The 27,266-nt window shown below is 29.4% G+C and overlaps 2 non-coding genes across 2 annotated transcripts; one reads left to right on the top strand and one right to left on the bottom strand.

Moving 5' to 3' along the window:
• Positions 1-9,895: 9,895 nt before the first annotated feature.
• trnav-cac (transfer RNA valine (anticodon CAC)) lies at positions 9,896-9,968 on the top strand. Its single transcript has one exon. It is a non-coding gene; the product is annotated as a tRNA-Val (tRNA).
• A 4,453-nt stretch (positions 9,969-14,421) lies between these two features.
• Positions 14,422-14,494, bottom strand: trnav-cac (transfer RNA valine (anticodon CAC)). The gene has a single exon. It is a non-coding gene; the product is annotated as a tRNA-Val (tRNA).
• Between the last annotated feature and the right edge of the window lie 12,772 nt (positions 14,495-27,266).

Genomic DNA, 27,266 nt, shown 5'->3' with positions numbered 1-27,266 from the left:
TATTAAAATCCAATGAGAATTAGTTGAATTAAAGGGAATAAAGACTTGATATTTACATTCAATGGCAACATCTTTCCATAAAAGTTTTAAACTTCGTGAATAGCTTATTGCTAATGCTTCTGTCGGCCCACAATATTTCATAGGAGGGTACCTTTTTTCAAGACAATACAGAAAACTTCCAATGACAATCTTTCTCAAAATGAAAGTTGCATTGTTGCAATTTTTGCAATAAATCTGAAAAAAGTCAGTTTCTTTTTTCTCATCCCTTTACCCTTACGCCTCAAGGGAAATCAGTTACAACTTTTCCCTTACGCCTCAAGGGAAATCAGTTACAGCAATTCAACTTTTCACACAAATATGCAGCACAAATGTTCAATACCGCCAACAATAGAGCAAGCAAGTTTTATCATAGTCAATAGAAATAACCCTGGTCTTGAAAAGCTATTGTTTAAATTTTATTTTTAAGCTGATCTTGAAAATTAAGAAAATGTTGTCATGCGATCAAACCTAGTGCAAGACAAACTTTAAAAGTGACGTATTATGAAGAGTTGATTTTACAGGCAATTCGCTTGATCATATAGTATAACCAGGGCTGGTTTCGTTCCCTTTCCACTTGATATGCCATAAGATACTTAAAATCATATATCTTCAATGTCTGTTTTAAAAATCAGAATGCCAAATGAAGAATCTTTTTCGCTCAAAATCAAGTTTCACATTTCCACATTTTGTGAATCGCCAAATCCTCAACGAAGCAGGTACCCGGAGATAAAACTATAGAACACGCCTTGGATGTGATACTGTTTCTTTGTGAACATGTATTGGGATTTTGTCAAAAATCTGACCTAATTGAAGATTCTCAAATGGAAAATTCTTAGGATTGCTGAAACTAATTTCACATTATGACCAATTCTCAAGAGATATGTGATGAAAGTTAAACAATCACGGGGCAAGGGTGAATGGTTTCAGGTGCATTGCACCAGTCATTGTTTTCAAAATGAATTTATTGATCTTTTTGCAGCTGAGGTTCGCAGGCGAATTGTATAAGAATGTAAGTCTGAGAAGTATTTTTTAATTATAGGTGATCCCACTCCTGATGTAACCCTTACTGAACACACTCCGTTTATCATTCGATATGTATCTTTTATCTTTGCAGATTTTCTAAAGAAGAATGGATCTGATTTTGCAGGATTATTTCTGGAAATTTAAAAAACTTTAGAAATTTATTTTGAAAATTGCCGTGGCCCAGACTATGACAATGGAGCCAACATGTCAAAGGTGATCAAGCAACCCTACAAATAGAGAACCCATTGCCTATATTATCAACCTGTGGTTGTCATTAATTGAATTTGTTTGAACAGAATGAACAAATTGACGTAATTTGCCTTTTCTCTAATCAATTGAGTTTAATCATTAAATCTTTGGAAAAAGTTCAGTGCTTGTATTTATTCGCCTAATACAAAAACTGAGATTAGAAGTGCCCTGAAATATTTGAGCTCTTTCAAATATGTTCTCATGTCTGAAGTTTTGATAAAAGTCCTCACATTGATTAATTGCTGAAACTAGGTCATTCAGGCAAAAAAGGAAACTATTCATATAAAGGCGATAATCAGATGAAAAATTTTAAAGCATTGATAAGGCCTTAAATATGTTTTTGAGGAATGGCCAACAGTTTTGAAAAAAGCTAAATTAGCTGCAGATGCTGCAAAAATCAGTTCTAAATTTCCGTTTTACCAAAAAGTGAAGCGCAAAGGTTTTGCTTGGAAGCAAATTGAAGGTGATGAACGTTTCATGGAATCAACCGAAACAGAATCAGGAGAGGAAGCTACATTTCGGAGCGGTTTTTATTACATTCTTGGCTCTGTGATTGGTAGACTCACTGCTCGTTTCACAGCCATTCAAGAAATCTTTACTAAAAATTATCTTTTTTGTGGGAATATCAAAATCTGTATGAAGCAATGATAAAGAGTGACATGACTGAAAATAAACTGACAGAAAAATTACTTCACATAAAACAATATCATTCTGCAAACTTTGAAGAAAAACCACTTTTCCCATTTGACTTGTTACATAAATTTTCAGAAATGAGGGGAACTCTTTAAAAATCCAGTGATTGCACTGCTTACTTTTGCTTCAATTTTTTATGGCCAACTGATGAACATTTGATTGATGAACATTTAAAAACGCAGATGTCTGAAATCAGCATCTCTTTTTCATGACTTTTTTAATATTTTTTAGGGAAAGATATAGTTCCTAGATAAATGTTGTTTCTTTTGTGTCTTCAGTAATTATCTTCCTCAATTTGTAAAAGTAATTTAATCAAATCATCTAACCTTTTACTGGGTTGTCTATTCATATAGACTGTCTTCAATTTTTTATGAAATGATTCACGCAAAATATTAGTGTCAATATCCGCATAATGAAAATTCCGATTACAAGAAGCCCATTTTTCATGTTGAGAAGCGTAGTAAGTTCCAAAGTAATTTACGAAATTAGTACATGTCTTTTCATATCCTTTGACAAAACCTTTCATAATCGATGTAAAAATTATAGGATCTTTTTCATCAATCATTGTCTTTAAGATCTGGTAAATTTCTTTTTGTAAATGAGCAGGACCAGCTAAAGCAAGTTTAGCACGCCATGCACATTACACATGCCATTTGCATAGCAAGTGACGTGTGTAATGTGCTCAAAAGACTTTTGAAAAAGCATTTCAGCTGGAGCAATCATTGTCTGTCATAACAGCATTAACGTTTACTGGATTGGTACATCTATTCTTTTTTTTTCCAAAAATGGTGTTATAGTTTGTTCATTAGAATGATTGGAAATAAAAAAAGCTACTTAATAGCCCTTTTTAAAATTATCACGCACAAGCAAAGTTACTTGTGGAATTGCATATTGATTACTACTATTTGTTGAATCAATACAAGCAATTTGTGACGCATGCTTTTCAAACATTGCCAGCTGCTGCTTTGTTTGTATTGCATTAAAAAAGAAATCCTTGTTGAGATCAATACCATCATACACTTTAGGGCCCAACAATAGTTTGTTTACCTTGTGGTTTATATACAAAAATGCTATTAAACTCTTCACACATGAATTTTTGAACTAGTAAATGTGAAGAAGTACTTCCCTTTTTTATGACTCTGCTGATATCAGAAATATAATTTTTTGTAAGAGGATTGGATTTAGTGAGAACAACATTATCTTCATTAACTCTATTTTCTCTTTCTCCAAAACTCTCATCATAATCATGATGGCCTGATTTACTGGTACCCCAATATATAACTTAGCAGAAATATTTTTTTTTTTACATTATCTGGAATTGGCTGGTACATAGTATTACTAACAACAACAGTATGATAGTGAGTTTTTATGTAAGGCACATTTGTGGTTCCATTTTTATTTATGTTAACAATCATTCTAGCAGGACAGAAAGCATTCAATTTAACGCTATTTCTGAAGTATCTTTTATTAGTCTTTTATCATGGTTTTATTTCAGGTCGATGTGGTTTTGAATGACCATCAATTTGACAAATAAAATAACTTGTTTTTGTTTCTTTGCTGCTATGTTTACTTCCAGTTTGTTTACTGGAATAAACGGAACTATTAATTTCCTCTTTTTCTTTCCATGTTGATAAGTAAGTTTCTGTAGAGATTACACCTTTATAACACTCCTCTATGTGTTTAATTAATTTCATTTTTTGAAAAAACACTTAGCTGAAGTTTTGATAATAACAAGGAGTTCTTTTATATCTACATTACTTGTCAGCAAATTTGGTATTATGCATAAGCAGCATATGCCTTTTTAAACTATCTTTTCATGTAAACGACCTCGTGCAAGTGGAGCACGTAAAACTAAATAATAAAGTTTTCATTAAAATACATTCAAAATAGTTATATTTAAGATATTTGTATTAAATATTTCGCCTTGGTGATTTCCTCAAGCTTGGATGGCTTCATCAGATAAACTAGTTAAGGGATTGAACAAAGATGCTGAAAAAAAAAAAATGATAATTTAGTATCAATATTTTGAATAATCAAATCTTTTAGTAGGACAATGTCTGATGTCCGACTGTTAAATTGAATCCTAATGTCTAAAGAGAAAGATTTTGTCTCACAAGTAGGGTTAGGACTATTATATTTGTAATGAAAACAATAACAGTAACAATAATTATGGATATTGTATTAACTTAATTTAGAAACAATAACAATATATCTGAAAAAAAAATGTATTGTAATGACCCACTGCAATAACAATAAATATTGTATTGTAATTCGTCTTTGTAATACAATAACAATATATTGTTATTGTAATAAAAGGCATTGACATTTTTATTTAAGAAGAATTATTATGTTTAACTGTTTGTGTTACTAAAGTTAACTTTCATATGTATTTTAAGTTCCTTTGCAGCATTAAAATCAAGAGGAAAAAATAAAAGAGCTGAATAAAATATTTTATGAATGTTATTTTTCATAATAGTAAGGCTATCATCAGACAGGCAATATTTTGCGGCCATTTAGAGCTTAGAAATACATAACAAGATAGGTGATGCGAAATCTAAATATGTAAAAAATAAAATTTGTAATATATTGCAAATCCGTAAATAAAAAATTGCAAAAATAATAGTAAGTTTGTCAGAGATGAATATAAATACGTTAAAAGACGTTAGCTTTTCTACTGTAATGTAAAGTAATACACTACAATAGTTATTGTAATTGTTTTCATCAAAACAATACAATAGTTATTGTACTTTTATTTCATTAAAACAATACAATACAATGGTTCTCGAATTTTATTGTATTGTTAGAAAAAAACAATACAATACTTATTGCAATTGTTTTACATCACAGCAATACAATACCAAAAACAATAAATAATTTTAATTAGGGGAGACGTACACAATTATAAAAAGTTAGCAAAGAGAAAGATTTTTTCTCACAAGCAATAATTTCATTAAGGGAAGACTTATGCATTTGAAAAAACTTCACAAACTTTGTCTCACAAATAAAAGATTCATTAAGGGGAGACTTACACATATATAAAAAATTAACAAAGAGAAAGATTTTGTCTCATAAGTATTAATTTCATTATGGGAAGACTTACATATTTGAAAATTCGTTAACAAAAAGTCATAAAAGGGAGAATCCCTTTCTCTTTACTAATGAAAAATTAACTTTAAGAATTCTTTACTAAACTAAACTTTTAAGAACTTATAAGTTTAAGAACTTTAAGAGTTAAAATCACAAAAGATAATAGACCCCTTTTCGTTATTTTGATTTTGCAAAGCACGTGCGCATGCGCAAGTCGTTGGCAGTCAAAACAAACAATTTCAGCGTTTTTAGTTGAATTAAGAAAAAGTGAACATTTGGAATTTTTTTTATTATCTTCTATACATCTAAAATATAGAAAGTTGGAAAGAATCAAGTTATTTTGAAACATTAGATGAAACTGACAAGTTTAAGTATAAAAAAAAGTTTACTTTAAGTGACAGAAGCACGCTACCAGATCCATACACATTGGTGGAAGCCTTTTGGAAAGATGATGTATCACTTTTGCCAGATATCTAGTGGAGTGATATATACATATATCTCATAAATACACAGAGCCAATAAACAAATGAAAATATGAAGGCTAATAAGTCTCTTAAAGCATATAACTTTTTTGTTTGTGGGCATGTTTCAGATGTCAGCAGATATGTTCACTAATTTCAACTGTGAATAAACACACCCATCAAGAGAATTAAATGTCATTGGTATTGGAATCTTAGAAAATAGCACAGTTGAGGATAGTAGACAAGTGATTGATATTTTTGGTGCTGTTGGATTAGAAAATGTTAAAATTAAATTCGCAGACTAAAATCAGGCAAACTAAAAGCAACATGAAATAGCTCTAACTCTAACATTATCCAAGTATCTCTCTCAAATAAAATAGAGAAAGAGTTAGCTCTAAACACCTGCAGACATCATACCATTAAGCAATATGAGAAAGTATTTGCTCATGAAGATAGAACTCCTGCTGAGCAGGCTGATTTTAATGCCAAGCGATCACAAATAGTCAAACAAAATGAAGAACTTAAAGCTGCAGGGCTGCTAGATCAGCCATTTCGGAATGTCATCCATCGCCGCACCGGTAGAATTTTCTGGATCGACGTTATTGAATCAACCAGAAATAAACAGTATGTTTTTAAATCAGCAATAATCGCGCTCAATAGCCAACGAAGTAACGTCAATAGTAGCAATAATGAAGGAAACAGAAAATCAGCTACCAGCTCAATTTCATCTACCACACCTAACAACTTCGAAACCTGAGATACACCATCAAAGTAATAATAAACGAATCCGCCCATCAAAATTGAAATTAAAGTCAAAACCCAACCTCTCACAGTTATCTTCACAATCATCAACCTCATCTTCATTAATATCAGGACAATTATGTTTCTGGGCAAACAACCCATGTTCATTAAACAATTCAAAAAAAGGAGAGTTTATAGCTAGAATTACATCTAAGCCAATGCATGAAAGACCTCAAATAATGTTTTTTGCAGAAACATGGTATAATAATACATCTGACACGGTTGTAAAAGGATATGAACTGCATTTAGCAGACAGAGAGAGCAAAGGAGGAGGCGTTGCAATATACACAAGAAGTGATATAATTACAACAAAAGTTAGAAATAAGCAACTTAATTCTAAAGCTATTGAGCAAGTATGGTATATAATCAAATTTGATGGCGAATCATTGTTACTAGGTTGTATATATAGACCTCATGACATTAATGACATTGTCCTTACTTAAACAATTGAATCAATTGCAGCGACCAAACAGGCCATGTTAACTTATAAATTTTTATGAGTATCGCTGCAGGCCGCCATACTCATAAAAATTTACGAAATGCACATAAAGTTGCTTGCAAAAATGTTAAAAAAGTAGTTAAAGGCGCCATACTTTCATATGAAGAAGTTTTAGTTTATGCATCTAAGTCTAATCCAAAATGCCTACACTTACACATTTGCAGCAAACAACGAGTTCATGAACAAATTTGCAGTCTACAAACAACGAACAACTCAACCACTACAAAAAAAGACAAAGTTTGCACATTACTAAACAATTATTTCCAGACAGTGTTTGCAGTTGAACAAGAAAGTTCTATGCCACATTTTGATCTACGCACACAAATCATATGTCAGTTTGATGAAAACAGTATTCATGAGCATGAAGTAGAAAAAAACTAAAAGGGTTATCTGAAAATAAAGCCATGGGTTACGACGAAATACATCCACGCGTTCTTAAAAAGTGTGCAACATCTTTTGCAATCCCATTCACAATAATCTATAAGAAATCTATATTCATGGGTGATGCTCCAGATTTGTGATAAAAAATCTAATGTTTTAAAAAAAGGAAGTAAACTTCAACCATCAAATTATAGACCAATATCACTAACATCTGTCTGCAAAGTCATGGAAAGTCTCATACATGATTGTATAATGAAGTTTTCACAAAACATAATCTTTTATCCAAAGCTCAACATGGTTTTGTTCCTAAGCGAGGGTGTGTCACAAATCTTCTTGAATCACATGATATACTTACACAAAGCATGCACCTAGAGTTTCCTGCTGATGTAATTTGTACTGACTTTGCTAAAGCATTTGACAAAGTTCCACACAGGCACCTGTTACACAAACTGCTTGCCTATGGCATTAGTAACACCCTGGTTAAATGGGTTAAGAATTGGTTAACTGGTAGGCAACAGAGAGTAGTATTAGACGGAATAACATCTGAGTGGGTCCCTATGACTAGCGGTGTGCCACTAGGGCTAGTCTCTACATAAATGATTTGCCGGATACTATTGAGTTTGAGTTAATAAATGGTTTAGAAGTAATTGTAACTAAAGTTAAATTTAATTTAAAATTAACAATGATTGATGGTAAGGCTGCCAATGCAATATGCTCAATTTCTTCACAACAAGTTTGTAATATATGTTCAGCTTCTCCTTAACAAATGAATTCTATTGCATGTGGCTCAATACCAATTCCAACTTCTAATATGGATAACATTGAATTAGGTCTTTCTCCATTGCATGCTCGGATAAGGTGTTTTGAATGTTTGTTACACATTTCTTACAGACTTGAAATTAAAAAATGGAAAATTCGTGGTAATGACGACAAAGAAGTTTGCGGAAAAAAAAAACGAATCGTACAAAATAAATTTATTGAAGAATTAGGGTCAAGAGTAGATTTTCCTAGGCAAGGTGGTACTGGAACTTCAAATGATGGTTATACTGCTAGACGAGCATTTAAACATTTTGATTTATTTTCTTCTATTAGAGGCATAGATAAAGAATTAATAGAACGTTTAGCAAACATTTTGAACATAATAAATTCAAGTTATGAGATAGATACAATAAAATTCAGTGAATATTCCACTAAAACAGTAAAGCTTTATTGTGAAAAATATAATTGGTTTTATATGCCTGTATCTATGCATAAGTTATTGCTTCACAGTTCTGAAATAATTTCAAAGTTCTTGTTGCCAGTTGGATTATATTCAGAAGACGCTCAAGAATCTAGAAATAAAGATAATAAACAATTCAGACTTCACCATTCAAGAAAAGATACAAGACTCCATACAATTGAGGACCAACTTCACTATCTTCTTATTACAAGTGATCCAATAATATCGACTATAATAATTTCTCAAGATAGAAGTAAAGTTAAAACAATTCAATTATAAAAGAGCGCTCTAGAACTTGTTAAAAAATCAAATAAAAATACTATTGATGAAATCCAAAGTGATAATAAAACTGATAATGAGTACAATGAGTATGACAATGAAGACGAAGATGAAGAAAATTATGAATTAGTTACTGAGGAAATAGATTATGAAGATGTATATGATTTAAATTTAAGCTTATTTTTCAATTTAGGTGAAATATAAAACGTATAAATCATGTTAACTAATTATTTTCATAATTTTTTATTTGCTTTTCAAAATAATAATTAGTTTAAAACTTATTTAGTTAAAATTACTCAGAAACAAGGTGGTGGGGAGGGGGGCCTAGTAAAAGTTGCTACCCCTGACCATACTTAACTCTTTTAGAAATATTTTGAGTCTTCTTTCCTTTTCTACTTTTTTTACATCTTAGAGTTAATTTTCAGCAATTTTGAATAAATATTTTTGACAAAATTAATTTTGGCCTAATTTTAGGTTATTCCTGATCACTGTGCACTGCCACAATCAATGCATTCCAGCTTTATTCTTTTGCTTTTTGACGTTTTTGACATTATTATTATTAAAACTTTTGACATTATTATTATTAAAACTTTATTAAGTAAACCCCAGTGATATAAACACAAATAATAACACTATTAAACGTAAGTAAGTAATTAATGAAAAAAGTAATTTAAAATAAGTAGCTCCTTTCACTAGCTAATTATCACTTTGACGCTAGGAAGCGGGAAACATTGTGTTAATTCAGCAAAGTATAAGTGATTTTCTACTACTAATATAATTGCTCTGTTCTTTTAAGAACATTGAGCACTCTATTGTGTAGAATACTTTTTAAAGTTGTTTAAATATATATATATATATATATATATATATACATATATATATATATATATATATATATATATATATATATATATATATATATATATATATATATATATATATATATATATATATATATATATATACTGTTACTATATACTTAATATATATCAATAAAACTATGTTATTAGCTCTTTTATGGTCACATAAATGACGCGAAATTGCGTGGGGCGGTGTTAATAATTTTAAAAAATACAAAAAAAAATTCTAAATTAAAGTTTTCTACATATACCATATGCATATTGCTTAGTAAAATATATAAGTTATTATTTTCCATTATATACAAGTTCTGTAGTGTAGTGGTTATCACGTTCGCCTCACACGCGAAAGGTCCCCGGTTCGAGCCCGGGTAGAACTATCTTTTTAAATTCAATACAAACTTTGAGCAACATATTTTTTATATATACTATTATTAAAAACAAAACTTATTATCAAAAACAATAATATTTTTAAATGATTTGAGTTATTCATAAAGTATTTTATAACAATTTTATACTAAAAACAATATCCTGGTTAAATATATATGTGAAATAATAGTTGAAGTTGAAGATATCTTTAAAATTAGAGCCGCTTCAATATTTAAATTTTGCAGATTCTTTCATGGTTCCCACCTCATTTCGACATTGTATCACCACACCTCATTTCAACATTTTATCATTTAATTTCAACATTTTATTAATACATTTTGACACTGTTGCATTCCAATTTGACTGTGTTACATAAAGGGGTGATTCTAGGAATAAAATGAGGGAGGAGGGGAGGCGATTAATTCCGATCGTTCTTAATTTAGACATTTTTATTGAAAATTTTCAAATGAGTTTCATGTTTCTATGTTTGAATACCATTTAGTCGCTTGTTGGGTATTTCCACATTTAAGTGAGTCATGAGAACTTGCCTTACTCTTTGTCCATCCAAGGATTTTTTAAATAATCGTCAATTGGTATAATTTGAAAAAGGACAGTCCAATTCGTCTGAAATAATTGCACCATTTGGAGTATTAAAGCCCTCTATTTCGATTTCGTCCTCATCAAACTATTCAGCAAAGACTGCGTTCTCTTCTACTGCAATTATGGCCATTAACTCTCTTTTGCAATTCTTTCCTGTTCTTCGCGAACAGATCTAACTCGCAAAAGGGTAATAGCTATTTAGTTAATAATATTGGAATGATTAATGTTGACATGCTTTTTTAACATGACTTCGGAGGTAAAGTACAAGTTACAATGCTTACAGATTCTCTGAGGTAAACTTGATTGCACAAAGGGACAAAACAGATTGTAAGAAAGAAGTTTAAATTATTTTAATGATTGAGGAATGGTGCTCCAAATATTGGAGACGCTAAGAAAAAAAAACAGAAAGAAAACGATTCTTGCTAGGGATGGCTCCTTTACTTTTTTTTTACTTACACGAGTAAGTTAATTTTTATCAAAACGTTTATTATTACATGAGTAATTTTAAATGTTTTAGGTAAACTTACATTTTCTTATAAAACTATCTAATATAACTTATAAAAAGGTACAATTATATATATTTTTTTCTAATGGCTTGTTATTATTATTAATATTATTGTTATTATTATTTTTTTAAAGTTGTTAAAGTTAATGAATGTATGGTATGGCAAACCTATTTTTACTTTTTATTTTCGAAACATTAACAACCAATATTAGGGTAGGGTGGGACAAGATGACCCGTGGGGCAAGAAGTCATTTTACTTATGTGAGAGTATCATAGAACGGTAATGTTTTATCCCTCTATAATACTATTCATAAAGTTAAAAAAAAATTGTGGAATGAAAAATGTTTTTAATATTGCTGGTAGGTGAGGTTTAAATCGGTTTATTACTTTTAGGAGGATTTTGTTGGTAAGTTGCTTCTAATTTTGAATGTTAATTGGATTGGCAATACTTATGCGATTAAGGTAAGAAATGTGTTGTTTTATAGAGAATTTATCCCACCGTAATATATAGTCAAGAAATTTTATAACTTAGCAATAAAATTAATTTTATTTGTATTAAACTTGCACTCACTACAGATGAGGCAAGATGTCCTTGGTTACGTGCGGTAAGATGCCAAAGGGCTTCTTGCGTCGTGGTTTTACGGAATTTCTACCATTTTTAAAACGTTTTTATGTTCTAAACAGAACATAAAAACGTTTACTAATTTAGTTATTGACAATGTTTATATGTTGGCTTATATGTTGATAACTATTATACATATTTATAAATAGCTTTTTAAAATAATTTTATATATTAAGTAAATGTTATAATGTATATGCTAAGTAAAATGAAGCTGTATCGCAAGCTATTGCTGCAATTCAATACATATTTGTAAAACTTTTGCAAATATGCAACGCATTCAGCTGAATGAAGTTGTATTAATACAACTTCATATATTATTACATGCGCATAATACAATTTTTACTAAAAGGAGCTGTGTTTAGCATGCAACATCATATTAATAATTGCAACATCGTGTTATTGTTAATAATCTTGAGTAATTTTGTATGTGCATGTAACTTTAGTAAGTTCTTAATGTATTGTATTATAATGTATTGTATTGTATCAAATTATTCTGCTCTTTGGTCTCTTGGTATGATGTCTCATTCAAATTTAATTTAGTAAGCAAAACACTTAAGATAAAAACTGTTAATATAGAGAGCACTTTAAAACTAATTGAAATATCAAGACTTTTTTGGAGAACATGAAATCGGAAAATAGGCTGTAATGTATTATTACAGATGCCAGGGAACTGACCAAAAAGCTTGACATCTGGAGATCTAAGGTTCTCTTATGAAGTTGTGGTCAGGCCATGAAAGATCAAGAAGCAATTTTACTATAAAGGTATATATAAATCTGAAAATTCGGCAATGGAGTCCTTTAAGGTAAATTTCTTTTTTGTAGTTTTAGACTCTGCACATAATTCTTTGTCATAAAGATTTGAACTGATGAAATTACAGCACGTATTTTGAATTCCTCGATAATTTAACAGAATAACAAATGTAACACAGATACAAAAAGTGCAAAAACCTGCGCTCTGTTTTGACAGCTGATGGCAAGAGTGACGTCAATAGGCATGACTTGTTTGGTGATATTGTAATCTTAGCTCTAATGTTGCTAAAAGATAGCTGCCCCTAAACACCATCAAAAGATAGCTGTCCCTAAACACCATCAAAAGATAGCTGTCTCTAACACCATTGTCACTTTCAACATAGTCAAAAATGATGGATTGACATCATTCCTAATGTGTGTGTAGCATTGAAAACTTTGGTTTTGCTCATGGTATCAATGACCAGCAGAGAAAGAATTTCAAATCTCCAATTGATTATTTCTCAGGACCGCTTATGTGGATGGCCACATTAGAAATTGAACACCAAATTATGAGTACTATTAAAACCGATTTCTTTTTGAATCATTTTGCCAAACTTTAAAAAGTTTGTTATTTGGTAATACGTTTTATTTTTGTCAATTAAAGCGATATCTACATGTTAATACTAATGCTGTTAATTTTGATTTTTAATAAGCATTTCAATAACACTTTTCTTAAAAACTTATAAAAATAAATAACCCCCCAAAGTACTTTTTTTCAAATTTTCAAAGGAATCACTTTTTTTTACAGGGGGCGCCAAACCTTGATCTCGCATATACCAAAAAACATCCTTGAACCGGCCCTGAATCAGGAAAACTTTGAAAATACCAAACATTGAGTTTACAGAATATAATGTTAATCAAATTTAAAAAAAATATTCTCAAAGCAGTTAACGAATCAATAAGTACTTTAAACTGCATATTTATAACTTCTAAATTCTAAATATTGTATTTTTGCTTTAGAGCAATTAATACAACCCTGCATTAAGGATTTTTTTGAAAATCGATCAGAATAAGGACGCAGCCATTTTATCCTAAACAACTAGCTTTGTAGGCTGAACGCAATACTATAATGGCGTCAAGAAAAATATCGAATAAATAGTAGTTTGTTTTTTTTAATTGTTAAGTCCAAATATAAAAACAAGTATCAAACATTGTAATTTTAATTTAATTAGCTAAATAATCTTTTTTGTGTGTTTGTGTTTGATGTGCTAGAACCCAAAAAAAAAGCAATTTAAAACAGTATATGTACGCGTCAAAAAGTACACTTTTTGACATAAAATAAACTATAGAGAAAACGACTTGAAAAATCTTCTAGCTTCTTTTTTAAGAAACTTTGAAGAATAACCTCAACAGATCAACACTTTTTTTTAATTTTTGCCAGTGAAATATAACTGGCAATTGGGTTTGAAATTAGATAGCATTAAAATAATTCCTGAAAAAGTTGCCGAAAAAATCGCCAATATTTATATTCTGAACTTGTCACACGAAGAAACTGTGACTGAAGCGCCTAGTTTAATAAATAATTTTATTTAAAAACTGCAACAAAAAAAAAATATTTAAATTTTCTAAACAAACTTTCGTTTAAAATTTTGTGTTTTACAATTGTTTTTACTTAAATTCATTTAAGTTACGCGCTTATTTGGCAAAAACATGGCCGCCTTTTTCCGTATGTCGCCTCTTTGAGTATATACGCTCTCAAGTACTGATCATATATATATATCTTATTTGCGTTAACTCTTCCTTTATTTTATTTATCTCAAAAGTTCAGACTTTTCAGTAAAAGTGTTTAATATTACTTCATTCTTCCGATTAATTTATATATTAATAAAAAAATATTAGGGTTACTTACTAATTAAAACGGTTACTTTCTATATTAATAAAAAGTAAAATTAAAATAAAAAAATTTTTAAAAATGGAAAAACAAAAATAAGTTGAAAAAGTGAAAACTTAGTTCTGCCCGGGCTCGAACCGGAGACCTTTCGCGTGTGAGGCGAACGTGATAACCACTACACTACAGAACTCATATCCCATTAAGACAGAAATTATAATTTTTAATATAAATTACTGTATAAGTGTTTAGAAATAGCTCATAATGATGGATGGGCTTATGAATAGTGTAGCGAAGACAAGACTGGTTTCTGGAACAATGAAAAAGAGGGGGCAAAGGGAACATACGTATCCCTGGCGCCAAGATCTATTATCTTGGCGCAAGAGCTCCAGAAACAAAGGTTTAAAAAATTATTTTATATTATAATATAATTCTATATATATACTATTATAATACAATTATAATACTATTATAATATAATTATAATACTATTATAATATATTATAATATAATTATAATACAATTATAATACTATTATAATATAATTATAAATCTATTATAATACAATTCTATATAGACACTAGAAAAAACTATTTAGACCATTGAAGTTAATATTTTGTAACATTTTTAGATATAATTTATATCTAAAAATGTTACAAAATATTAACTTCAATGGTCTAAATAGTTTTTTCTAGTGTCTATATAGAATTGTATATTATAGAATGAAAGCTTAGCTATTTCTTCTTAAAAAGAAGCCTTTAATTTATTGGACAACTTTGTGTAAAATTAAATTGACTTTATAACTTTATATGACATGATGGGCTTTTAATAATAAAAAAAAGTAAAAAAAAAAATGTTGTTGAAGGCTAAGATAAATTTATTTAGTGATAAACAATTAACTTTGCTTTATATATATATAACAAAACAACTTTTTTATTAATTAAATTACTTTTGAACGAGAGCTTTGAGTCAGCAAAGTTGTTTTGTTTTGATGTTAAACCGAGGAAAGAAAGACAAGTGTGTAGTTATATAAAGTTTATTATGATATAACGAAAAAGTTTATAAAAGAGAAAAATTAGGAAAGTACTTCAAGATAATTGAAGGCAATTCTGATTTTTTGAAACAGCCTGCAGAAGGCATAAACATTGATGAATTAAAACATATGGTTTAATCCAAATAACTTGTCATGTTTAGTTAAAAGTTAATTAAGTTTATATAACGAAAATATTTAAGTCATGAAAACTCTTGGCCCTGGCTAGATTAAGACATAACGGACCTTTTTTTGATCCATAATGGACAAACGAATCGCAAAGACTCGGCAAAATTTTAAATTTAACAAATAAAACTTTTTTTACGTTAAATTAATGCAATTAATTTCGGCAATTTCGGCAAATAAAAAAATCATTAATTATTAATGAAATTATATTTATCAATAACTTAAACCAACAAGAAGATGAAGAATTTTTTTTCCTTTTTTTTTATTATTATTTTTTTATTTGCCGTATATTAAAATTTACATTGAAATAAATCGTGTTAATAAACAAGAGTGCTGGAGCAAGCAGAAGACATTAACTGTCTTATCATCGAGCCCCATTTACATTGAAAAATTCATCAGTTTATATACAAAATTCAAAAGTAGCTAGGTACATTATAAGAATTTTACACACGTTAGTTACAATATAAATATTAATATAATATAAATATTAGTGTTCAAATATAACGCAATATATCAAAGATTAACAACAATATAAAAATATTAAAGTTTTTTAACAAAAAATTAAATAAAAAAACTTAATTTTAAATTAGTTTTTGGTACAATAAAGTTGTTAATTGAAAATTTAGTAGGATACTTGTGCGAGATTTCACTAAAGTAAGACTGAAATACAATAGGAGAAAGTCCATGTTTTATTTTAAACATAAATTGTAGAACTTGGTGTATATTAAGTTTATAGATACTTGGGGCACTAAGCTTCCTTAAATTAGGTTCGCAATAAAAAGTTCTGTGTGCATCAAATACAATCCTGCATGAGTGTTTTTGCTTACTATAAAGTTTTTTTAATTTACTATAATTAGTACTACCCCATATAATATTAAAGCAAGAGATAAAACTATGAATAAATGAAAAGTATGTTTTTTTCAAGGAAGCAGTGTTAAGATATGGTTTAGTTTTATATATTATTATTGAGAATTTCAATTCATCCATGACAAGCAGATGAGAATTTCAATTCATCCATAAAGTTTAGAAGAACTTCTTATAAATAATAAGAAATAATTTAATTTGGAAGTAAGCTTTCTTAAAAGAGGTTTTGATATCAATATCACCGCCGCCCCTCCCTCCCCCTCCCTACTAAAATTTTTTGGATCATTCAGTGCTTTTATGAACTTGTTTTATGAGTTAATTTAAATGGTTTACTTGAAATGTTTGTGACAATGTCGCAGGTGTCATTGTAGATTTTCAAACTATTTAGTGATTAATAATAACATATTTGCTATATCAAAGAAATTAAAAACGTTATTGTAGTCCAGTTTATGAACTTTAAAAAAAAGGGGGTATTTGCTATGATGATTGTATGCTACTTACGGTTTATAAGCAATCTTATTGTCAAAAACCTTTAACAGAAGCTGAACGCTGCTGATCATGCATGTCCTTTTTGATACTGTATTGGTTGCCTTATAGTATTTTTTTTTTAACTTGTTTTAATTTTTATTCATTAAATCAAATTATTTTTCTTTTCTCCGATAAAATTTGTGCTCGAAACCAGTGGTTTTACTACGTGCATTGTTAAGGATGCCTAATTGTATTAATACACTTGTACAATAGATAACTTGCAAAAATATTAAATGATGTAATTATATTTTATATTATTCACTGGCGTTTATAAAGCAGCATTACAAAAAATTGAAATACTGGCAATTACTCCAAATTTAAGCTTAAATCAAAATAGCCTAGATGAAACATCTTTAATAAATAATTGGTATTCAATCTAAAAAAACAACGTCTCCAATGAACACTAAGGAAGAACAAGATAATCAAAATGAGCGAAATCATTTGTTAACAGAGGTAAGTGGTAGCGCCATTAACTCCGATACTCTGCAACTCCGCTACATGCAAACTTTCCAATTGATAGCAGGATTGCGAAGGTGCTTTTACTAAGAAAATTTGTTAACAAACTAAAGTTGCTACCAAAAAAAATTTAAAATGCAACTTCGCTACCATTTAAGTTTAGAAATACCATTTGAAGTTGTTTCAAATGTAAATTAAATTTGTTTAAAAAATTTAATTAACTGAAATTTACAGATTTTTACATTTACTGAAAATGAAGTGAATGAAAACGAATCATTCAAAATATAAAAGTTTTTCTGTATTATCAAAATAATCTCAAATGTATTGCGCAGCCTAGACATTGAACTAGACAATGAACTTGCTGGATTGTAAATTTACCTAGACAATGCCTAGCTTGAATTTGGATCACAGGTCATTACTTTTAAAATAAGTTGCAAAGGCTCCTGGGATATGGAATGCTTAAAATAGAAGGACTGCAATGGCAAATGACATTAATGCAGCCCTAAGGTTGGCAATATTGTCGGCTACATCTGTCATGAATAGCACAGTTGATGATATAACAGATGGAGCAAAAAGATACATGATTAGGGACTTTTTGCGCTTAATCAACTCCAAAAAAGTAGATGTCAATGTTATCAATGTAAATTACAATTTACTTATAAAAAAATAAAAACATAATTGCTGTCTTTACATCTGAAAAATCTCACTCTATAAAACTGGGTAACAAAAAATAATCCCCCAAGTAAAAATCCCCTAAACATATCCCCCGGGAAAGAATCCCCCAGAATTTTTTTTACAGCGCATAAAATTAACGATATGCCAAAATAATACCTGTTGTTTTTTTTGTGAAAAAAACAACTATTATATTTAAAAATCCCATACAAAAAAAAATTTAATAAAAAAATATACTGTATAAAAATGTAAAAAAAAATAGAACTGTAATTGGAGTATGTTGGCTAAAATCTATCATTGTAGTTGTTTCTATAATATCACTTAATAAAAATGATTACATTAATTAATTTGGTTTGAAATTTTTAATATTCGTCTTGGTAATTCTGTGGTAATAATTTAGCTGATTCAATTAGATCATCTTCCAACATTTATTTGTAAGTCGCATAAAAATAAAAAGATGTGGAATGATTTACTGGAATTTTCCGTTCCAATAAATCTATCATTTACTTGCACATTGAAAATGCCTATGATCCTATAGAATACAATAATTTAAAATCTTTTTCAGCGCAATTTTTACTTAACTCGTCAAAATGTTCTTTATATTCAGATCGCCTCTTAAACTTAAAAGTTGGTTTTATTTGCCACTTAGTGCAATAAGAAACAGTCTCTAATTTAAATAAATCGTAATTAAATCTAAAATCTTTTAACTTAAATTTCAGATTACCTAATAACTTAACAGTTTCGTTTAGATTTAAGGACATTTTTTTAAGACACAAGGCTAGTCATGGGCAAAAACTATCATATTTACATCCATGGTTTTCATTTAGGTCACTCTGTTAACTGCGAACTAATCTAATCTGTGAACCGAGTGCTAGGTAATCCATGATTTTACTTTTTATATAATTTGATCTTAACTAATTGTGTGCTGCTGCTTGCCTAATATCATTCTTATAGAAATTCATTGGAACAATGTCAATTTGGGGCTTCTGTATTTTGGCGCTCTACGTAATAAAATGATTGACATAAATGAAGAAGTTGTAAAGAGCTGTAGTTGTGTTGCAAAATTTGGAATAAATGCAGAACAGAATAATAATAAAACTTCTATCTAAAATTATTGAAAAATTGTAATTGAAAAACAAGAAGTTCAAATTTATGCAGTCTGCTTCTAGAGAACAGAATTAACGACAGAAAACTAAATGGAGACGTTTTGTTTTTGAAAATATCTCTTATAATCATTATGTACACAGTCAATGCATTTTTAACATAGTTCGGTGTATCAAAACAACTGTGACTGTACAGTAACGGATGTTCACAAAACTACAATAGCTTTGCAAACGGTAAGCGATTTTTTTCTTTAAAGGAGAAAATTTTAAAAAAATTATAAATTAATTGATTTTAAGATTGTGCGGCAATTTAAATTTGTTTTTATTTGTTAAAAATTTTTTATATCCATTCTTAATTAATAAATAGATGACATCATGTTTTCCTAACTTTTCTATACTCTACAAAATTGGCTTTACTCTTCATTTTACATCTGCTATGATAGAAGTTGCACTAAACTAAAGGTTACAAAAAATAATCTGCGAACAACGATGGTAAAAAAATGTTTTCTGGATCGGCATTAATTTTAATTGAACATGAGTTTGCTGAGAGCATTGACTTTGAGTTGTTAGTAAATCATTTTGTTTCAACTAAGCGGGCACAGACGTCTGTAATAAGTCCATAAAAAAATTATAGATGTCACAATATCGTTCAATGTCCTTAAAACGTACAGCGAACTTTCTGTACCCACAGGAAATGACTTGTACAAACTGGCAGTAGAGTAAATTTTTTTTTAATGTTTGCTTTCAGCTTTCATGTGTAGTGTAAATATATTTTTAAAAATAACCAAACCGTTTCAACAATAATGTTTCTTTTTTAACGATAAGTGTTGAAAAAAAAAGTTGCATGTATCTTATTGCCACATTTCTTGACAACGAGTTTGACAAATTTAAACTAGTAGTTGCAACTTACAATTCTAAAATAATTACCATTACTGAAACATGGTTTAAACCAACTTCTCTCTGCAAATTGTTGTTTATATAAAAAAGATAGATGCGATGGTCATCGAGGTGGACGTCTATATATTTATATTGACAGCAAAATTACTTCATATGAACTTAACGATAACAGATTTACAAATAAAAACAAATAGAGCATGTCTCGGCTGTTATTCAATTCAGCAATGATAAATATCTTATTGAATGTATTTATAGACCTTATGACTTCACGAATATTGAAAACAGTGCTGGTTTTAACAATACCAGCGCTCTGGGCGAGATTTTTACAGCATCCCTAACTCAATACAACCTCATACAAAAAAAAAGCAAAGGGTATAATTAAATAACCAATAAGTAAAATAAGTAACAATTAAAAAGAAAAACTAATAAATTTGCAATGCTATTCACACGTTTAGAGATAGCTCTTGTAAGTTGCAATCTTTAATGAAATTTAAAATAAAAACCACCACATTCTTATCATACACAAAAGCTTTAAGGAACTCATTGCAGAACATACCACCATCTATATCTGACTTAGAGCTTACAGTTAATTTCAATTGGGGAATACCACAAAGTTCGACAAGGTCATATTTACCCGGAATCTGTTTTATATTGTACAAAAAAAACCACGATTCTGAATACTTACTTAACTGATCAAATCTTTCAATGAATGAGCTTAATTTAGGGTCCATAAGAAAGTTAAAAAGTTTAGCTTCAAATTTTTTTTCTGTGGAAGTTATATGCTTATCGCAGCTTGACGCTTAATACATCGAACTCTTGATGTGGCTTTAAACATAGGTTCAATTTTTTGTTCTTCGGCCAATTCCTTTGCTGTTAAAGTGGCGTTTTTGAATCCTGTATTTCTATATTCCTCCAAGAAAGTTCAGCATTTTTTAACATTTCGGTGCATTTACCGAGATCCATGTCTGTTGATTGTAGAGGTATACTAACAACATTACCTTAAAAAAGTATTTCATACCAAACAACCAACGAAACTATGAAACTGCAATCATTGAACTGTTCAGCTGGAGTAGTAGCCTCATGAGAGACTTGAACATCAGTTTTTTTATTTTTAATAGCATCACAGATGGCACTAAATTGATAACGAACTGCTTTAGCACTGTTTATTCTTGCTTCCCAACTGTGTCACTGAGCTTTTTAATGGTTTATAGTCCCAAATGATAGGTTAGAATTTTCCATCGATGAACAGAAGCTGAAAACAATGTGAACAACCTCTGAAGTACCGCTAATAAAGTGATTGATTTTACAGACAACTCAGCGGTATCACATAGTACGAGATTGTAGCTATGACAGGCACACAGTACATAAAAAGCTAAGAGATTTATGTGCAAAATTTTCCTTTGAACCCCAGTGTGTTTTTCTGTCATGTTTACTTACGTCGATCTACTATCAAACAGCCGGCAGCAAAAACAATAAACTCAATCCTTAGAGATAGATCATATTAACCAACAACACTGTATTGTGTCGTTGTTTGCAAGTTTTTTTGTGAAATGACAGTTAGAGAAATGCCAGCCTATATCATTCTTTGAATACTATCAATGTGAGATACTATATAATCAATAATTTTGTTATTTCGAATGAGCGTCTATATGGTTGGATTTGAGGCAACAGTGCTAAAGTCATCTGGAATTTGTTTTGTTACACATCGCCAGCAAAGTCATGACGAGTAGATATTGTATTTGTAGCACAAATTATCTTCTCAATTCAACAATGTCTTCAATAGCGATCTGATCTACCGATGCATTTGTTGCTATTCCAGATGTAGATACCACATTCAGGTCTTGATTTTTTGTTGTGATATACTTATCTATATTCATAAACTTTTTTTTTTGTTGAAATTCTTTTTCTTTTTCTGCCTTCCGTTTTCTATATTCTGATCTAGATGGTTTTCTTTTGATAAGATCAACGTGTTCAGAAATTTTGCAATAATCAACAAAGTAGTAATCAACAACGTAAGTAAATCTCTGTAAATCCAAATATTTTTAAAAGTGAATTACCACAATAAAAATTCGTTATAACTCTATTTCAGCAAAATAACTTTTTAGTTGCACAATTGCGTAATTGCAGCTCAACACTCATTGGTTAATGATCCTTATTAGTGTTAGAAACTCATCACCATATTCATTTTTGTGGCTTGTCATTGTTTCACAATAAGCCCTTCATATAATTAAATAAAAACTTCTATTATTGATGTGACTCTTTATTTTTTGAGTTAATTTTTATACAATATTTCAAGGGATTATAGATACCCTCGTTGTATATATATATACAACGAGGGTATATAATATATATATATATATATATATATATATATATATATATATATAAAAAACAGTTTAAAAAAAAGCGAAAACAAAAACAAATCAACGTAATAGTTTCTTTTGATTCAAACATCGAAACATAAGTTTCCAAAAGGAAGTTGTGACGTAACCTCCGTCATCCTGATTCAGACCGCCAAATGAAGGTGCACATTCATGGCGTTGTATTTTAAGGGCTTCTCTCACTTTACTGTTAAAATTATTGACCTCTATATTTAAAGTATTTCTATTGTTCTATGTAAAATTACCATGACAATTTTTTTAATGCTCCGCTATTGCTGAATAATCCCATTTTCCTTCATATGTATTTTTCTGGTGTGGGTAATTGCGAGATGATATTTTTAATTTTGTTTCTCCGATATAACATTTTTTGCAGGAGCATTCAAGTTTGTACACACCTGGGTAAAAATTTATAGGAAGAGGAGGTTAATTTTTTGCGGTAAGTATATGTTGTAAACTTTTTGGTGATTTTTGAAGACTGGTGTGTAATCTGCTTTTTTGAAAACTTTTTTTAACTTCGGGCTTATTCCTAGAATCCACGGTAAAGCATAAATATAATGCCCTATGAACAAATCCTTTAAAAACTCCGTTTATAATTTTTGGATCATGGCATGAGTTAGGTTTGGTTTGGACGTTAGTAATAGCATCTTTGCGGTAAACTTTAAAATCGTACGTACCAGTTTTATTGTTTATAATAGTTATGTCAAGAAAGTTTAGCGTCTTATTTTCACTTTCGATTTCCATGGTGTACTGAATATTTTTATGTTGGTTATTAAGTAATATTGAAAAGATTTTCTCATCTTAATTAGAGTTAAAACGAGAGTGGAAGTTATCGACATATCTTTTAAATGACTTTAAATGAATATTATTGGAAATCGCTTGTGCAATAGCATTACTTTCGTTAAACTGCAGAAAACACACGGAACTACTAACATAAGTCCTAAACCAATAGGTCGAAAATCTTCTAGTTCATAAATGTTGTGTCTAAATAAAAAACAACAATGCAAAAGGCATATATCTAAAAATGCTTTTATTTCATCAAAAATAAATTTTGATGTAAAACTAGGATAATTTTTCAATAAGGACAATTATCCCTTCCTTTACTATGACTGAAGGGTATAAATTAATGTCACAAGACACTTGGATTTCATCTTTGTCAATATTCCATGATTTAGCTAAGTTTACAAATTGTTGAAAGTTTTTTAAATGTGTATTGTTCTTATTGAGGATGGGTTGTATAATATCAGTTGAGAATTTTAAAGTAGTGTATGTAGCCGTATACATAAAAATTCATTACTATAATTAGAATAAAAATTTTCATACTAATTATGAAAATTTTTATTTAACAAAAAATTATTTTTCAAATTAATAATGAAATTTTTAATTTAAAATGGAAATTTTCATTAAAATTTTTATTCTTATTATGGGGCCATCCATAAAGGACGTCATGCTTATAAGGTGGAGGAGAAGGGGGTAAAGGGGGAGGAGGTCAAGATAAAAGGACAAAAAAGAACAAGGGGGGGAGGGGAAGCCAATTGTCTGAAAAGGACGTCATGTAACAGAATTTTTTTATTTTAGTTTTAATAATATCGTACACCCAGATCAAGGGTACCACAAGTTAAAAATTATGGATATTGAGTTGAATGTCATTAGATAATATGAATGTCATTTGATAGTATGTTAGTGTTGTACATGATGACAAAATACCACAAGTCTAAAATGAATGTTTACAAAATGACAGATACAAATGGCACTCTTAGTTGGAAAAAATATTAAACTATTTAAAAAACAGTAAATACAACAAAATATAAAATAAAAACATTTCATTCTAATAAAGGCATTTTTTCATATAATCAGTCGTCTGTATCCGTAATAATTTTCTTTAACCCATGTCTTGTCCATTGACCTCCTCTTCTAATCACGATTGACATCTTGATATAACACAGTCAAATGTTCTCTTATGTTTATCGCTGATAAATAAATGGCTTTTTTCAACTAAATACTTTAAAAACGTGTTTATTTGTTGTTGATCCAATAAAACATTTCCAAATGTTTGTTTTTTATAACGCTCAATTTCGTCTGCGCTCCAAAAATCAGACAAATCAAAATGCTCTGTCATTGTATGCAAAGCTTGACAACATTCCAAAACTAATGCATAATAATACACATTTAAAAGGGTAATCACCAAGGGCAACTTGCCGAAACTGTTGGTAAAAACATCTACTGGATTTTCTCAAATGAAAAAATCTATCAATTCATCAAGATGACGATTCCATTTGCTAAAGGGCTGAATTAACTTTTTCAAATAAGAGTGCACTGCATTATAAGCATAATAACATTTGCTATCGTTATTATAATGAAATTTATAGCATTGATGAAGACAATTGAAAAATTCATCCTCAGTCATGGTTTCCATATTCATTTTATAATGATTATAATAGTAATAGTAATACAAGCTGCAGTAACGACTATTGTCGCGGAGCATAAAATTTAAAATTTATACTTTAACAGCCATTAACAAATATTTATCTAGTCTAGCTTTAAAAGAATTTACTGTCATTACAGAAACCACTTTTTCAGGTAAAGCATTCCAATGAGGTATCACTCTGTTTGTAAAAAAATTGTGTCTCAGGGTTGTTTTTGCAAATTCTTTTTTCAAATTTCATTGAATGACCTCTTAGACTTAGAAGAAAAACTTTGATTGTTGCGTTTCATAGTGTAGTTATAGTTAATATTTTTTCTTCCAATGTGCATAACACTGAATTTGCTTATGTTAAAATCCATTAACCATACATTTGACCATTCAGTTAACAAAGCAATGTCATTTTGCATATTAACTAGATCATTATGTTCTTTTATAACAGATATGATTTTAGTATCATCAGCGTAAAGTTTAGATAATCCAAACTTAGCACGTAGGGACTGATGTTATTACAACCAAGTGACTTGTTTTCATTAAGTTCTAATATATAATTAAATATAATATCTTCTTTTAGTTCCTGGTCCCAGTCACATTCAAATAATTGCATTGTTTTATTGGTGAAATGTGGTAGATCTAGATTTTCTTTGACAAATACTTGTTGGAAACTAAAATTTAGTAGATTAGCAATGACTTTTTTGTCGGTTATTATTTTATTGTCACTAGGTTTAAGTGCTAGAAGTTTTGTATGTGTTTGATTTTTTCTTTTTGCATATGCATAAAAGAGTTTTGGGTTATGTTTTACATCTTTTGCCAAGTTTATTTCATAATCAAGAGTAGATTTTTTAATTTGTTTTTTAATCATTTTATTAACTAGTTTGTATTCATTATTTAAGTTTGTATTTTTGAAGTTTTATAGCACGCTCTATGCACCATAGACTACGTTTTTTTCTTATTAGATTCTTGATTTTTTTATGATGTATGGATTTTGGATAGAACTAGTGGGTTTGAAGTGGTGAGGAATATATTGTTTGCAAGCTTTTTCATAAATTTTTAAAAAGTATTCATAACATTGGTTTGTATTCATTTTATCAAATATTTCATCCCAATAAACTTTATAAAACATGATATTCATTTCTTGGTATTTTCCTTTTCGAAAATTAAATCACTTATTGTTGAACTTTTTCTCACATGAACTGAGTATGTTAGTTTCCCATTTTATGATGTAATTGCTTTTAGTAGTTTGACCAAGTGGAGCATCATATTCAATGTTGAATACTAAATCTAGATTGTAAGGTGACCAACCGTCCTCCTTTAGGGAGGACAGTCCTCCTTTTGTAAGTCTTGTCCTACCTTGATCATCGGCTGCGTACGTGTCCTCCTTTTTGATATTTTTTTGATATTTGAAGTAATAACGCTGTGACGCGTAATTTTCCGTCTGTTAAAGCCTTTTGTTCATACTCGCTTTAACCGTAATTATTAAAAGTTAAAGAAGTTAAATTAAATCAACTCTCGGCTCACGTTGTGATTTCTTAAAATTAAAAACACCTTGATTACACCTGCTCTGTTAAATTTTTTTTAGCGAAGATTTTACTCAAGAAAATACAATATAGTACGTTTTATTCTCTAATTCTTAATTTTATGTGATCTTCATGATATTAAAATTAAATTTTATTATTTTATGGAAGTTCTTTTTTAAGGAATGGAAAAATCAAAAAAGAGAAAATGTCACTTCAACGAACAATTGAAAAACGAGTTTGCATTTCTTATATCAAAGAAAGACACCATTGTTTTTTGTAATATTTGCAGAGGAGAATTTTGTATTGCAGTTGGAGGAAGAGCAGCCATAACAAAACACTTGAACAGCAACAAACATAATCAAGCACTCGATGCATCAGCCTCTACTAGTAAAGTAACACAAATTTTCAAAACTTCCAATTATTCTAATAATGAAAAACAGTTAGCTGTAATGGAGGGAACATTTGCATTTCATACCATAATTCACAAGCAAAGTTTCCGTAGTATGAATTGTACAGCTAAATTATTGAAAAGATTTTATGATGCTAAATTTTCATGTGCCAGGACAAAATGTGCAGCTATAGTTAAATCAGTTTTTAAAAATTACTGTGATATGATACTAGCAGAAGATCTGAAAAGCACAACATTTGTAACGGTTTTATCTGATGCTTCAGATCACAATGAAACCAAATTGTATCCAATATTAGTAAGATATTTTAATGTTACCAAAGGCATTCATTTAGTCGTTTTACTGTTCGTGTGGCTGCTTTAAAACAATTTTGTGAAGAAACAAATATTGAATACAAAAAACTTTTAGGATATTCAAAAGTTAGATGGCTTGCTCTAACACCTGCTATAGAGCGTGTTTTAAAATTATTTGAACCTCTACGTTCATATTTTTTGAGGTTAGACAA

Source organism: Hydra vulgaris, chromosome 13 (assembly GCF_038396675.1).
Source record: "Hydra vulgaris chromosome 13, alternate assembly HydraT2T_AEP".
NCBI lineage: Eukaryota > Metazoa > Cnidaria > Hydrozoa > Anthoathecata > Hydridae > Hydra > Hydra vulgaris.
This window is presented reverse-complemented; position numbering and strand designations above follow the sequence as displayed.